A 7,774-nucleotide genomic window follows, 5' to 3' on the forward strand; every position below is an offset into this window, starting at 1 on the left:
TTTAATTATTATGAGTTATAGTACATTTTAGGTATATGTTACTTTTTCTATCCCAAACTATGTGACATTAGTAGAATTTTGAGAGTTGATCAAATTTTTTGTATGTCCTTTAAATTTTGAAGTTGCTAACTATTGTGTGATTTGTAGTACGTTTCATGTTATTTCAAGTAATATATGTTATTTCCTCTATCCTAATTTATATGGCACTAATAGATTTTGAGCTTCAACCAAATTTTATAGATGTCTTTATAATATTTTAGGGTTTAATTACCTCTTTTTGATTTTTAATCCATTAATATGTTTTCTTCACAATTATCAGTAGAGCTACCTTAAACAGTGATGTGGTGCTCTCTATGACCTTCATTGTCATTTTTCCTTTTCTCCTTTTTTGAATTTTTCTCAATTATATTATTTTTAAAAGTTATTTTCATAACTCACACTTCTTCATCTTTATAAATTATACTTTTAATTAGTATTAATAATATTCATAACTTTCAAACCTTTTATATTCATAACCCCAAAAAATTCAATTTTACATTAAATTAAAATACTCAATGCCTTTCTTTCTTTGGAGAGAAATGACATTAAATTAAAATGTTTGCCTCAATATGCTTAAGATGCTAGAATTCTTAAAGTTCATTTTAACTTTATGTATTCTTTTGTTGGAATAGCTTTCTTTTTATTTTGTATGTAGTTTGTTGATGATTTTTAAGAATTTTGTTTTTTTTTTTCCTTTTTGTTATATATGTTGTATGTTGTTTAATAAATTGATAGACTTTTAGGATTTTTTTAATTTTTCTTTATGTTAATCTTATTTGAACTTTTATTGTATTAAGTAAAAAGTATTCTAATTAATTCTACTAAAGATTCACTAATTGAATGTTGAGAGAAATTAATTAATGTGAGAAAAGTACTGAAAGAAAGACATAATCCTACTCCATCCGTCCAATAATTATTGTCTATTATACTATTTTGGAATGTCCTACAATACTTGTACACTTTATGAAATCAATGGATAGTTTACCCCTTATCATTATCTAAATTGCTAATTATTGTTGTATGATTTTTAATATCTTTTACGCAATTTTCAAATAATAAAGGTTATTTCTTCTTTCTCAATTTATGTGGTACTAATAAAATTTCGAGATTCAATCAATTTTTTTTGTCTTTAAAATATTCTATTGTTAATTACTGTAAATTATTGTACTTTCTAAGTAATTTTCAAATAATATATATTATTTCATTTGTCCAATTTATGTGTCACCGATAAAATTTGAAGAGTTAATCAGATCTTTTACATATTTTTATATCTTTTGAATATTTAAGTAAATAATTATCGTGATTCATAATATTTTTTACAATTATTTAGAATAGTAAAATAAATTTAAAAGAAACAAACAAAATAAATTCATCATAGGAAATTACCAAAGCATCCTTCAATACATCAATAATGGGTCCGACTTTTTGTTTTTAAGAAATTGCACATTCGAAGGATATTTTGTCCAAAGTGGAAATATTGTGTAAAAAATGTGTATTTATTGTGATTTTGAATGTTTTGTGGGGTAATAGGACGCACGCAAAGTTAATGTGTCTTTTTGAAAATTTGGGACAACTTCAAGTATCACTTAATGTTTTTTCTCAAAATCTAATTTACTTTCGTAAACTATGTGTCAGATCAAAATCAGATTAACAAATTCAAAAGGAATGAGTAATAAATAGCTCATACAATGACATNTTCCCACTTATTATATATAGTAATATATATATATATATATATATATACAAAAATGGGCCCAAATGAGGTAGGTAATTAATGGTGTTAAATTGCCCAATAATATAAATTTTAAAGGTACAACCATAAAGCAGAATATACAACACTATCTAAGCACATATCATCCAACACTTGTCATGTGCTAAGTAGTAGATATTCCCACTTATTATATATAGTAATATATATATATATATATATATATACAAAAATGGGCCCAAATGAGGTAGGTAATTAATGGTGTTAAATTGTCCAATAATATAAATTTTAAAGGTACAACCATAAAAGCAGAATGTACAACACTATCTAAGCACATATCATCCAATACTTGTCATGTGATAAGTAGTAGATATTCCCACTTATTATATTATATATAGTAATATAAATAATTTTTAAAATTGACACGTGTATAATTAAATTTTAAAAGTGGCACGTGTATATGTAAAACTGGCTTGAATTTATTTTATTGATTGCTGTAAATATGTAAGATATTTAAAAAATTAAGAAGTTGACACGTACATATTTCCAAATGCTGACAAATGTTAATATTTGTTTTACTTAATTATTATTTTAAAAATAGTGATTAACTAAGAAGATGACACGTGTATATTTAAAACTGATTTGAATTTTTTTCACGGATTGTTGTGTATATAATTAATTGTTAATTGATTTTTAAAAGCAAAAAATGTGAGATTAGTTGTGGCGCTGACACCTAAGCACTATCACCTCTCCTATTATATATATATATATATATATATATAAGAATTGACATGACTATTTTTATTAACTAAGTTATTTACTCGCGCTTCGCGCGGGCATAAATAATCTCATTAAGCTTTTGAACGTCTTTTTCAATATTCGACTATTATAAGGAAAAAGAGAGTAAATTTCAGTAGGTTTTAAGAACATTTCAACAGAAATTAAATGATTTGACATTATCACATATCTCAAGAATTGTAAATATATAATGAATGATTAAGAATATCTTGATAACTAATAACTTTTATATTACATAATATATGTTTGGTGATACAATTTTCTTGTTAATATTGAGTGATATTTTAATGAAGCGATGAAACATCACTTTTCTTTTATTTTTTTTGTATATAAAAAATATAGTATCTGATAAATTGATGGTTATAATATTTCCTTGTGAAATTATTTTATGTGAAAATTTTCGAAAATCAATATATAAGTTAAAATAAGTTAAGACCGTTAAAAATTTACACCACAACAACATAAATAATTTTTTTAGAGACAATCTACTTGTCTTAGGCCAATTGTTCACCACTTTTCGTTAGTTTACTTTGTTACTCAAACAAAATTGATAAAAGGAGAAAAACAAATTTGAAATAACAACAAAATAATATTTTTGATCCCTTTTAGAAATTCATTCTTCATTAAACTGTTGCTCTCAATGCCCTTCTAGATGCTTCATTTGTACAACTTTACACCTTTTTCAGAAATATGTATATATACTTGTTGTATTATGAAAGTACAAGTAGATCAAAATGTTGGATTCTAGGCTCATGCTAAAAAAGATATTCTTGAATATGAAAAAATAAAAAATGAGTCTAACCTAGAAAACTCAAACGCTCAATAATGATTTGGGATAGGAAGGACAACAAATCCATGTTAATAGACAAAACTTTCATAGCTTAAGTTATTACTTTTATTTAGAGTAGATTTTGATTCATATTCTTCAAATTAAGCTTGCCAAAAATTGTCATAACTCACCCCAAAAATATTTAGAAGGACCAAATAAGAAGGAAAAAAGAAAAAATATTAAAAAGTGTCTTGTCATAGTGAGATCATATACATGTTAAATGGAATAATTAATTGTCACGATCCAAACCGTCGTGATTGACACCCACACTAACCCTCCTCCTGTAGGAGAACCATTACTGAAGAGAATTAGAGAGCAAAGTTTGCAAGAAAAGATGCTCTATTTGTATAATTTTCCTGATGGTTCATACGCATATGCAGAGGGTCTAAATATAGACCTACTGCACTAATCTAATTAGAATAAAATTCGTACTTTTCCTAATTATAAATATATCAAACTATCTAAATCCTAAGTTAAGTTAAACTATAATTCCTACGGGTTTAGGATTGGTGTGTTGCTGTCGATGGAGTCCTTCTTCATGATGTTTCTCTCTATCATCCCCCCTCAAGCTGGACGTTGGTACTGACACAACTCGAAGCTTGCTCCGTAAAAACTGAAATTGATGCTTAGATATGGACTTTATAAAAATGTCGGCTACTTGTGCCAAGGATGGGACATATCTGTTAATCATTGCTCCAGTGGAGATCTTCTCACGAGCAAAGTGGTAGTCCAGTTCAACATGTTTTGTTCGAGCATGAAGAATCGGATTGCATGTGAGGTGTAATGCACTAATATTGTCAGAATAAAGCACAGGAGGAGAATTGATATATACACCAAGGTGTTGCAACAAATGAAGAGTCCATGTTACTTCAGCTGCAAGAGAGGCTAGAGCACGATACTCTGCTTCGGCACTTGATCGAGCTACTGTATGTTGTTTCTTAGATGACCACGAGATACAATTAACTCCCAATGAAACACACAGACCTGTAGTGGACCTCCGAGTAATAGAACATCCTTCCCAATCTGCATCAGAGAATCTAACAGCATTCAAGGAAGAGTTGGATGTAATGCGCATGCCAAAATTGATGGTTCCAAATAGGTATCGTAATATACGTTTTACTCCTTGCCAATGTATAGTCGTTGGAGTCTGCATAAATTGACACACTTGGTTGACATCATGTGTTAGATCATGACGTGTCAAAGTGAGATATTGGAGTGCTCTAACAGTGCTCCTATAGTTGAAGGGATCTATCGGTGAACCTGTGCAGGTATGAAAATCATTTTTCTGTGATGTAGGAGTGTGAATGGCGCATGCACACATCATCATTGTCTTATTAAGAATGTCCTTTGCATATTTGGCTTGACTTAGATAAAGACCATCTTTGTAAGGTTGTACTTCGATCCCTAGGAAGAAATGGAGAGTTCCCAAATCCTTTAGAGCAAACTGGTTACTTAGTTGAGATATAATAGAATGAATAAAGCTTGGGTTGTTTCCGGTAACAACTATGTCATCGACATAAAACAGGAGCACTATTATATCAGAGGATTTGCGCAGAACGAAGAGTGAAGAATGGTCATGTCTCCCTTGGAACCCTAGGTGAAAAAAAGCTTCACTAAAACATTGAAACCAAGCCTTTGGGGCTTGTTTCAATCCATATATGGCAAGTTGGAGTAGGCAAACATAGTTTGGAGTAGTGTTGTTTTTTAATCCGAGAGTTTGTTCCATATATACTACTTCTTTAAGTCGTCCATGGAGGAAAGCATTTTTCACATCTAGTTGTTGAAGTGGCCATTTTCGAACTGTTGCCAAGGTAAGAACCATGCGGATAGTAGTAGCTTTAACAACGGTACTAAATGTGTCTTCAAAGTCGAGTCCTTCAATTTGATTATACCCTTTGGCGACAAGATGAGCTTTATGCTTATCGATTGTTCCATCAGCTCTTAGCTTAGTCTTGAACACCCATTTCGAACCAACAGCATTCATGTTAGGCTCATGAGGTACAAGTCGCCATGTTTTATTCACATGTAGAGCTTGCATCTCTTCTTCCATAGCTTTTTCCCAGTGAAGTGGAAGAAGAGCTTCCTTGAGATTTTTAGGTTCATGAATGTTCAATGACGAGGTAGTGGCCATAAGAGTTTGGAATGTCGGAGGCTGCTACATGTTTTTAGATTTTGTTCTGGTAATCATATGATAGGTATTATCAGGTGAGCTTGAGGATGTAGTGGGAAGGCACTGGTATTTGCTGGAGTCGACACACAAATCAATTCCCGGAGGGTCTTCCCAGGCAGCACTGGGTGTGTGTTCATATGAAGGCGATTGAAGCTTAGCATGTTCGGTATCATTGCATGGACCTGCTGCAATTTTTTTTGCAGTAATTGTGCGTAACGAGCTAGGTGAAGCATCACAATTATCATTTATAGTTGCTGCAACTTCTTTAGCATCGATAGTGGATAAGGGATCTTGATGTGTTGCATGTGTTGAAACAGCACTATGATCATATGCAGTTGCTGCAAGATCGTGAGTATCAGTTATGGGTAAGGAATCATGGCGATCACTATTTGTTGCTTGTATTGGTGGAGCAATAGCTTCTGAAGTATCGTCCTCTCCTACAATAGGCTTAGCGTCAATAAATTCCTTATAAGTAGACATTGAATAAATTGGTTCCTTTATAACCTGCGTGACTTTAGGACAAAGGTAAGCAATGTTCATCAAATATCACGTGTCTTGATATAAATACCATTTTTGTTTGCGGATGATAACACTGATATCCTTTATGTAAAGAACTATATCCTATGAAAATGTAGGGAAAGGTCTTCGACTGAAACTTATTGTTGTTATAACCCTTAAGATGTGGTAAGCATCGACAACCAAAAATTTTCAGGCTATTGTAATTGGGTTTCCTCTGATGGAGCCTCTGAAGTGGCGAGACCATATTCAAGAGAGGTGTGGGAAGCAGTGCCGGCTCTATGCTTTGGGAAATAAGGCTTTTGCCTTAGGCTCCCAAATTTCGGGGGCCCCAAAATCAAGAATAAATTATGTGTTAAAATTTTTATAGAAAAAATTGATTATTTATGATAAAAAGTAATTTTTTTAAAAATATATTATTTTACCCACTTTAACATCTTTTGTACTTTGTTAAAAATAAGAATTAATAGTGAAAAGTGTTGAGCAAAGTGAATTACAAATTCTTTTTTATTTCGTTTTAAATTTTAGTTTCAAGCATTACTACAATCCTATTAAAATGGGGTATACCAAGTCATCAACTTCTTGCGTCAAATTCTATGGTTCTAAATCTTATCTCTATTTAATATTTATCAACTTATTACTTGTATAATTATGTTAACAATTCATATAATAATTGTCTCACTAAAAGGATGTTTTTCAATGTTGAGTTGATAAAATCTTACCTAAAACTAATAACTAAAAAAACAATATCAAAATACTAATAATTTTCATCTAAATAGTGTAAGAAAAATAAATTTTGAATAAATATGTATATGAAGTTTGATTATATTTTAGGCCCCGAATTAAAATTTCGCTTTAGGCCACTAATCATGTTGAGCCGCCCTTGGTGGGAAGTCTATTGATAAGATATAATGATGTCATGAATGCTTCAACCCACAAATATAGGGGAACACAAGCATTGAATAATAGTGTTAAACCAGTTTCAACTAGATGTATGTGCTTGCGTTCAGCAACCCCATTCTGCTCAGGTGTATGCGGACAGGAAACTTGTCATTGAATTCCACATGTGGTGATATGATCAATAAACACTTAGCTAATTCACCGCCTCCATCACTCTGGAAAATTTTGATTTTCCTATCAAATTGATTTTTGATCAATCTCTGAAAGTTAATAAAGGTGTTAAAGAAATTGGATTTTCTTTTCAACGGATAAAACCAAGTGTATTTTGTATGATCGTCCACAAAAATTACATAGTATTTTGAACCCTGAGGAGAGTTAACAGGCGAAGGGCTCCATAAATCACAATGAATTTTGACAAGAGGCTCAATCTCGCCTTTATTAGAATTCGTAAAAGGTTGCTTACAACTTTTTCCCATTTGACAAAAAGTACAAATAGAAAATATTTTATTCCAACTACTAAATCTAAGAAGTCTATGAGAATGTAAAAAACATAATGTCTTAAAGGTTGGATACCCTAGTCGTTGATGCCAGACTTCATCTGATGCTTTACTTGAGCGTATAGTAGCTAAAGCTTGATGCACCTTCCCATATGCACTCTTTGCGTCTAAGGCATACATATCTCCTTTCCTACTTCCTTTTGCCAATAGATTCCGGGTTTTCTTGTCCTTAACAACAAACTCAGAGTCAGTAAATTCCAAAAGACATTTATTATCACTTGCTAGCTTGCTTACAGACAACAAATTTTTCTTTAATT

Source organism: Solanum stenotomum, chromosome 7 (genome assembly GCF_019186545.1).
Source record: "Solanum stenotomum isolate F172 chromosome 7, ASM1918654v1, whole genome shotgun sequence".
NCBI lineage: Eukaryota > Viridiplantae > Streptophyta > Magnoliopsida > Solanales > Solanaceae > Solanum > Solanum stenotomum.